The sequence below is a fragment of the Lactuca sativa genome, chromosome 4 (genome assembly GCF_002870075.4).
Source record: "Lactuca sativa cultivar Salinas chromosome 4, Lsat_Salinas_v11, whole genome shotgun sequence".
In the NCBI taxonomy this organism is placed as follows: Eukaryota; Viridiplantae; Streptophyta; class Magnoliopsida; order Asterales; family Asteraceae; genus Lactuca; species Lactuca sativa.
Window position 1 is genome coordinate 1,539,063 of NC_056626.2, and position 6,938 is coordinate 1,546,000.

Consider the following 6,938-nt stretch of genomic DNA (forward strand, 5'->3'; position numbering starts at 1 on the left):
TGTTCAAATCTAAACTTAAACCATTCCTAAGCAATAAAGAATACACTCCAATCTTGGTCACAGGCGACGATCTTTTGTTCCCCATGATTAGATTTATTCTTCCAGCCTCCACATCCCTATTTCTTCTTAGTCCCTGCACATTAGAACAAATGTGGTAACCACAACCGGTATCAAGAACCCAAGAAATAGCATGAGATGAATCGTTAGATTTAATTGTGTATATACCTGCGAAAGACGGCTTGATCTTTCCTTCCTTGATGGCTTGCAGGTACTCTGGGCAGCTTCTCTTCCAATGTCCTATCTTGTGGCAGTGGTGGCGTTCTGCCTCCTTTGGGTTAGGGCAGGGCTTAGCAGGATCAACTTTGGTCCCACTAGAAGAGGCACCATCTCGGGCTTTAACCTTGCGATAGTTCTTAGACGAAGCCTTCCTCTTCTTTCCCTTTCCTTGTCCAATAGCCAAGACAGGAGCAGCGGGTGGATTGGGAGTTGGTGCAACAGACTTGTCCTTGAAGTTGCTCTCAGCGACCCTCAAGAGACCTTGGAGTTTGCTTAGGGTGACCTCTTCTTTGTTCATGTGGTAGGTCATCCTAAATTGATTATAGCTTGGAGGCAAAGAGTGAAGCACCATGTCGATCACTAAGTCTTCCCCAAAGTCAACATTCAACTTGCGAAGGCGGTCGACATACCTTTGCATCTTTTACAGGTGCACGGTAAGAGACTCTCCATGACCCATCTTAGCGGGAATCATGTTAGTGAAAATCTCATAACACTCTTGTCACGTGTTTTGGTGGTATCTCTCCAATAAGTCTTGATGCATCTCGTATGGGTACATGTCCTCATAGGACTTTTGGAATTCGGAGTTCATAGTGGCTATCATGATGCAATGTACCTTCATTGCATCGCGCTCATGAGTTTCAAAAGTGGTCATTTCAGCCGGAGTAGCGATTTCAGGGTTAATTTTCTCGAGCTTCTCATCGAGGACATACTCCTTATCCTCATAGCGAGCAATGGTGCGAATGTATCTTATCCATTCGCTAAAGTTCGTCCCATCGAAAGTGACCTTTTGACAAAGGCTCATCAATGTGAAAGAACTAGCAGCAGCGTTGTTTGCGTTCGACATCTACAAATAGAAAGGACAAAGATAGATTAGAATATGAATCCCTAATTATCACCCAATAAGAAAAATTAGGGCTAGGATCCAACAACAATATTTACATATTAGAAAAGGGATGTCGTAATCCAATATGCAAATAATATGAAGGTAAGTGAATGACGATTCACTAATTCTCCACCATAAAAATATAGCTTTAAGTCCGAAATGTATTGAGAATTCCTAGGTTCGGATGAGATTCATTGAAACTATTCAATGGCATGTTTAAATCTCGATATTCCTCTCTTGTTTGTGACTGGGATACCGAGGATCACAAAGCGGGTGTGAATTACCATGCAAATTCACATGGTGCCTTCATTGTAACGATCACCTATTCGATGTGCCGGTAAACCACACACGCTCCATCGAACTATGATAAACAATGAATCACCCTTTGCCACCTTTGCTTAGAACCAATTATTGTGCCGGTAAACCACACACGCTCCACTAACTTCTTAGCAAGGGTGCAAAGTGTAATTTCATGGGATTGCATCAATTCACTTTTCCTAAAGTAACTAAGATTGGGAAATTTTAAAAACATGTAGTTACTTTTGTATTTCATATTATACTTTTAATGAGAGGATGAGGCTGCCCTATCCTACCCGTTCGGCTAACTACCCTCCACCGATCAAGCAAGCGGTGGGTGTAAGTGTACACCCATTAAGCACCATTTTATAGGCCACAACCTTATACCCACCTTATAGATCGGCTTCGTGAATGAGGCCTACTAACGGTAAGACTAGCATTTTAGTTATACATATATATTAATCTTGTAATATTATATTAGTATAGGGTTGTAGTTTAAACTTTTAAAAAATCTAGGGTTTGAAATTTAAATTGTCTAAATTAAAACTTTTAATCACAAAATATAAATTTCAAAACTTGAGGACAAGTTTTAAACATTTAAAACATGGAGGATCAAATAACAAATAATTTTAATTAACAATTAATTCTATAGTTATCCATATTTGATTTATTCAAGATTTCTTGCAAGATAATTACCAATTTAATCAAAATAATTAATTAATTATCATATAAGGAAATTAAATATTTTATTAGTTGATAAATATCTTTAATTTGATCAAAGATTATAGTCATATATATCAAAAAATCGGATTAGGGTTGATCTAATATGATAAAGGCAAGTTTCCATAAGATAAATACCAAAAAATCCCGAATTTGGCCCTTCCTGACACTCGGACTCGCCGAGTACCCATTCTGGACTCGCCGAGTCAGGCCTACTCGCCGAGTCCACTATGGGACTCGCCGAGTCCATGACTCAGAAACACAAAAATCGAATTTTGCAAACAAGATTCAAACAAACAAGCAACAATTTAATAGAAACCAATCTAGGCTCTGATACCACTGATGGGTTTTAGCCATAAGAACTTTCCTATGTGCGCATGCAAAACCCTAATGCTTGGATCTAGGTTTTCTAATTAAACATGCTTTGAATCCAAGACTTCTAATGACTAATTAGGTATAAGAACAATACAAAATCAGATCTAGAAGTTTACCTTTGAATCTCTTGTTTGATCTTGTTGTCTTGGAGCTCTAGAGTCACAATTGTCACTCCTTTAATGGCTTACAAACACCAACTAGCAAAGAGGATGATTTGAGAGAGAGAGAGAGAGAGAGGTTGGGAAGAAATCGGTCAGGGGTTCTTTTCTTTAGAAGAGATGCCGATTTCACATGTCCTAAGGGTCTATTTATACTTGTAGACTCCTAGGGTTTCACCTTTAAACCCTAGTTGGATAATCTTTCCTTAAAGCAATCCAAATCCTTACCTTAGATAAGCCTTGGACGATTTTGAGCTATCCCAAGCCCTAGAATCCGTCCATCCTCTATCCAATAAGAATTTACAGTCTAAAGTGTAACTATCAAACAATTGACAGTTTATACCCTCTTATTTAATTAATCTCTTTAAGTCACCAAATTAATACTAATTAAATTATGACTTATATTAATCAAATAACAATATTATTATTCCTTATATTATTCTCATAATATATTAATAATATTTATTCTCTCATAATAAATCATCCTATCAAGTTGCTATGGTGAAGGCAACCCAAAAGGACCATGCACAATCGGGTCAAATACTTGCCTAATATAGTTGCAGCCTTAGACACTATTCCAACACCAATAACCCCATAATGGCCTCAAGGCCTATAAAAGCCCAACTCATTCAACTGAAGGCCCACCAACAAAATCCTGAGGCCCGACTACTCTAAACAGGCCAAGTCCCAAAACCTAACTAAGTTCTAAAGGTCCAAAGCCCAACCGACGTCCAAAAGCCCACTGTGAGGCGTACGCATTGTAAGCTTGGCGTACACAACCGATAGTCAGTACGCGTAGCGTACCATTTGGTATACCCAGTGTATTGGGCTACTTGCCACCCTAATCCATTTAGTGCTTAATCCATTCATCTGAAAAGGTCCAACTTCCAGATCTAGTCCATTTTTGGGTTCTAATACATAAAGTTGGAAACTTTAACCCTTAGCATGTCTTAATGGAACCCAACATCCCTTTTTGTCCATCAAAGCTCACATTAAGGACTCAAATTCATACATGGACTCATATCAACCATCAAGATGCATTTTTATTCATCAAGAGCAAGAAAGAGGCTGAGAACTAACATATCTAACTCCTGGAGTTGCTCAAACTCACAATGAGAATGGGACCAAATAAAGCTCATACACAACCCTAAACTCAAACTACCATAATGAATCATCAAGGTAAGAACTTTATACCTTCTCTAGCTCCCAAAATTGATGAAGACTATGGATCTAAAAGCTAAACCCTAACAAATGCTTGGTCTCCAAGTTCCTTCTTTTTGAATACACACAAAAATGCCACAAAATCACTTCCAATGCTCAAAAACACTCAAAGGATGAAACTAGGGTTTCAATGGGACGAAATGAACAGTGGATGATGATGAGGATAGGTGTCCAAAGGCCATAATGATGCTTAAATAGGGTTCAAACCCTAAAAATTAGGGTTTAACCCAGGCAGACGTACTCCCCACATATAACACGTACGCCCAACGTATGTGGTTAACCTTCTGCGATCATAGCGATCTCGTAAGCTAAGCATACCAAACGTACGCCTAATAAACGAGGGACAAAATTTGCCCAAAAAATCTCAAACTTAAGGGACCAAGGAAATAGAACTTGGAATCAAATGTTATAACTCTCCCCCACTTCGATTGGGCTTCATCCTCGAAGTCCGTTGTTGCAAACAAATCTTGGTAATGCTCCCTCATTTCACCCTGCGGCTCCCACGTCCACTTAGAGCCCTTTCGGTCTTGTCGAGAATTGCAATCGACCTCTCCACGTAATTCATGCGCTCGTCCACTTAAATATCCTCCAACAAAATTACTTTTGAATCATCGGCTACATATTTCCGTAACTGAGAACGTGGAAAGTGTTATGAATATGACTGAGCTCATTAGGAAAATCCAGTCGGTATGCAACCCTGCTCACTCAGACAATAATCCTGAAAGGGCTAATAAATCGGGGGCCCAACTTTCCCTGCTTCCGCAACCGAATGACACATTTCCAAGGTGACACCTTCAGCAACACTAAGTTCCCTACCTAAAACATGGAGGTCCAAATGTCGTCGATCTACATAACTCTTTTTTCGGCACTATGCGACCCACAACCTATCACGCAAATGTTGAATCAAGTCTATGGTCTTAATCACCAACTCGATGCTTCCCATGACCCGATGACCGAACTCACCCCAACAAACCGGGGTCCTACAAATCCTCTCATACAACATTTAAAATGGCGGTCGATCAATACTAGCATGATAATTGTTGTTGTAGGATAACTCAGCCAGTGGAAGGTAAGTATCCTAACTCCCTCCAAAATCCAACACATAAGCCTGAAGCATATCCTCGAGCGTCTGGATTGTTCGCTCACTCATCGGTATGAGGGTGGTATGTTGTACAAAAATGCAACTGGGTACCCAACTCCTCATAAAACTTCCTCCAAAACATGGAGGTGAAACGACCATCCCGGTCCGAGACCACCGAAACTGGCACACCGTGCCGAACTACCACCTCCCGGACATAAATGTCAGCTAGCTTCTCTGCGGATATGCTCTCAGCAATCAGGATAAAATGTGCATTGTTGGAATCTGTCCATAATGACTCAGTTAGAATCAACTCCACGTGCCGTCCTAGGTAATTTTCTGATGAATTCCATAGTTATATCCTCCTACTTCCACATGGGAATGGGTAAAGGCTACACCTTGCCGTGGGGTCTTTGATGCTTGGTCATGACTTTCTTGCAAGTCAAGCATCGCTCCATAAACCAAGCTATATCCCTCTTCATATATGGCCACTAATAATCCAATCTCAAATCCCTGCACATTTTTGTGGCCCCTGGATGGATAAAAAAATTTGACTTATATGCCTCCTCCAGTACCGTCTGTCTCACCCCACCTGATGTCGGAACCCAAACTTTACCACACTGAGTCAACAATTTCCGTTTGTCCCTGAAAAACAAGGGCATCTGCCCCCTAATTCGCTCACCATTCAAATTCTCCTTTTTCAAACCCTCCACCTAATCCTCCTTGATCAAATCTAGCATAGGCGAGGTGAAAACCATCCTCAAGCAAACATATATGATAGGAGTACTCACCGCCTTGCAACTCAAAGCATCAGCCACCACATTAGCCTTCCCAGAGTGGTACAAGATCTCACAATCGTAGTCCTTTACCATATCCATCCATATCCACTGCCGCATATTCAAATTCGGTTGGTCTATCAAATACCTCAATCTATTGTGGTCGGTGTAGATAGTACACTGGACCCTATACAAATCGTGCCTCCAGATCTTGACCGAAAAAACCATGACCCCCAACTCCAAGTCATGTGTAGGGTAGTTCACCTCATAAGGCTTCAACTGCCTTGAAGCATAAGCAATCACGTGAGCCTCTCATAAGAATAGCTCCCAAACTCGAAATAGAGGCGTCGCAATAAACCACAAAATCATCCAAACCCTCAAGAAGCGTAAGAATCAAGGCCTCATAGAATCTCCGCCTCAGAGTCTCAAAAGCCAACTACTGATCAGGCCCCCAATGAAAGGTCACACTCTTCTTTGTCAAATGGGTTAAAGGCATAGCAATCTTGGAGAAATCCCGGAGAAATCTCCGATCATACCCCGCGAGACCTAAGAAACTCTGAATCTCAGATGTGGTCCTCAGGACCTCCCAACGCATCACAACCTCGATTTTGGTTGGGTAAACCAAGATTCCTTTCTGGTTGACAATGTGCCCCAAAAAATTGCACCTCGCACAACCAAAACTCACATTTGAAGAATTTGGCATAAAGCCTTTCCCTCCTCAGGGCCTCCAACACCTCTCGTAAATGTTGCTCATGCTGCTCCTTGGTTTTGGAGTAGACCATAATATCATCAATGAAAACAATCACACACCGGTCCAGCACTGGCCTGCAGACCCAGTTCATGAGATCCATGAACGTTGTTGGTGTATTGGTGAGCCCGAAAGGCATCACCACAAACTCGTAATGACCATAACGAGTCCTGAAGGCTGTCTCCTTCTCATCCTCATCCCTAACTCTCATTTGGTGATATTTTGACCGCAAATCAATCTTGGAAAACCAAGATGCACCCTGAAGCTGGTCAAACAAATTACCAATCTGAGGAAGTGGGTAACGGTTCTTCATCATTAGCTTATTCAACTCCCATAGTCAATGCACATTTTATGCGAACCGTCCTTCTTCTTCACAAATAGAATCAATGCTCCCCACATAGAACTT